This window comes from Babylonia areolata, chromosome 2 (genome assembly GCF_041734735.1).
Source record: "Babylonia areolata isolate BAREFJ2019XMU chromosome 2, ASM4173473v1, whole genome shotgun sequence".
Classification (NCBI taxonomy): Eukaryota; Metazoa; Mollusca; class Gastropoda; order Neogastropoda; family Buccinidae; genus Babylonia; species Babylonia areolata.
The window spans coordinates 36,585,514-36,587,998 of NC_134877.1; the positions used below are offsets into that span (position 1 = coordinate 36,585,514).

The 2,485-nt window shown below is 38.9% G+C and overlaps 1 pseudogene across 5 annotated transcripts in view; it reads left to right on the forward strand.

Moving 5' to 3' along the window:
* The window catches only part of LOC143279416 (sphingolipid delta(4)-desaturase DES1 pseudogene), a 36,932-nt pseudogene extending 34,453 nt beyond the window's left edge, over positions 1-2,479 (forward strand). For all 5 annotated transcript variants that reach the window (XR_013054881.1, XR_013054878.1, XR_013054879.1 and 2 more), the window contains one exon: positions 1-2,479. This exon is cut by the window's left edge and continues 1,395 nt beyond it. The product of XR_013054881.1 is annotated as a sphingolipid delta(4)-desaturase DES1 pseudogene, transcript variant X4 (transcript).
* Positions 2,480-2,485: the final 6 nt, after the last annotated feature.

Below are 2,485 nucleotides of genomic sequence, written 5' to 3' on the forward strand. Positions count from 1 at the left end.
AGAGTATAAGATATTCAGTCAGTTTAGGTTTGGTTTTGCACATGACTCAATGACGTTTTTGCTTTTTTCCTGACAATGTATGCGTGAGTGGATGTTATTAGTATACACGTTTTTTCCAAGTACAGTTGTCTTCATAATTATCAGATGGTAGGCTATTTATTAATTATAGGTCCTACTGTTTATAACTGACGACCCGGGTTATGTGTCAGCGGCTACTGGTCTTTCTCTTCCGCAAAACATTCCCACTTATTTAACAGTTCCACAAAAAGCGTATCAAGCCAAAGCCAGTGAGTACGAATGCTACATACTTCACTCCTTTTAAGTGCGTTGAGCAAAAAGAAAGACCAACTGATTACAATAAAGTTGTTGTTTTTAAGCAATGAAATAAAGCTATATGCTCCTTTAAAAGAATACTTGAAACAAGAGAAATAAGATCAGCAAACTTATATCACAACTCACGCTGAATTTGATTTTTTCCAGACCTAACTGGAATTCTTAATAATGCATCAGACAGGCCAAGCCGGAAGATAGTGAGTTCTGAATCAAAACGTCATTTGTATTTGTGATAGTGTTACATTCAAAAAGTAATGCTTTCAACTCGCGCTTTCCCTCTTTCCTTCGCGCGCGCGCGCGTGTGTGTGTGTGTGTGTGAAGCCTAAACTGATGTTACCAAACACTCGTCATGTTAGAAACTCAAGTGTCGCAATATTGAAGAAGTTAATGTCTTGCAGAAAGTTTTATTGTACACCTCACGACCTTGTTTTCTGTGTTATTCTGTCAGAGAATGCTCCCCATTTCAGATGACGAAGGAGAAGAAGAAAGTGTGCATCAGTGTTTTGCTGAGAAGCGATCACAGATCCCCAGAAGACAGGCAGCGTTATGTTTCCCTTATCATTATGCTGTCAACGTATTGTCAAAGGTGGTCGAATTGTTCCCACTTCCAACCTTCCCAGACCCTCCCACCACAGCCCACGCCCCCGTCACAACCACCCACCCATTCCCTTTATTTTTGTGTGTGTTTTCCTTTTACTGGGGATGTGACGTTGTCATACCAAATGGCATTCTTCCAACCACACCCCCTTTCATTATCCAGCCTTCATGCATAATTGTCTCCCTCCCCGCCTCTTTAAAAAAAAAAAATCAAATTACATCATCAAGTTGATTTTCTCCCCTCCCCTCTTGAATTAACTCCCCTTCCCACCCACTTCTCTGATTTCCCCTTCTTTCTTTTTTTCCTGTCAATTTATTATTCAGAGCGTATAGGCAGTGCTTTCTCCTCACCCTTTCCTCCTATCCTCTCAGTCCGAACGCCTCCCTATTCCGTCCCACAACACAGCTTTATAGAGACTGGCATTTAGTTCCAACCCGTCACCTTCTGATGGGGGAAGCAGATACTGTGATTCTCTTCGTTACTGCTCCAAAAGGGGTTGACCAGCTTTTATGTAATTTTGTTGACTCTTATGGGTTTTTTCTGATTCATTGGTGGCTAGCTGATTTCATTCCAGCATATGTATATACTGACCATTGGTGGTTCAATGAATCCATTTACTCTATGCATTTATCTGAATGTATGATGAAGCTGTTCAGTACGGTTTTGCTTCTTCTTTTTCTTCTTTTTTTTTTTTTTTTTTTTTTTTTTAACTTTTGGAGCTTTGCATGTGCACCTATTGTCGCAAGCTCTGTTGCCTGATTTCTTATGTAAATTATATTTCAGGATGGATATCCATGAAAAATGCTGCGTCTGTTCTGTGTTGAAACAGCTACAACAACAACAAAAAACTGGAAGGAGAAGGAAGTTTATAGTGGCATGTTTATTCAAACACCATTGCTTTCCTTTGTTGTTCTTGTTGCTTGTGTGACTTTTCTGGTTTATCCATGACAATGCGTCTGTTCAGTTGTTGTGTTGAGGTTGTTGTTTTTTTTTTTGTTTGTTTGTTTTTTTATGTTGTTTTTTTTTACAAACATTACAATTGGAAGATCATTACATTTTTGTGTCAACAGGATGCAAGCCGTCAGTATGACAGTGCTGTAGACATCTTATGAGGATGCAGCTTTTCTACTGTTGCTTTGTATACATTGTAGGGAATGACTATTTCCATTTCTATAAAATTTCTTTTTGAAAAAAAAATCTGAAAGGTTCAGCATATAAAATTTTGTTTTATTATAAGGAAATGAAATATACCATGACTACTGAACATTGACGAATGTTAAGCATACACAAGTGTGCATGTGTGTGTGTGTGTACACACACACACACACACACACACACACATGCACACACATGAACACACACACGCACACACACACACACACACATGCACAACACACACAGTGGGAGGCAAGCCATCTGACAAGTCAACAATGTTTGTAATCATGTTTCCACTCATCCTCATAGATTCCATATCACTGCTTTTGACAGAACAATACAAGTCATGATCAGTTTCACTGCACCAAGTAATGCAAGAGTATGCATGAAAACGTATGA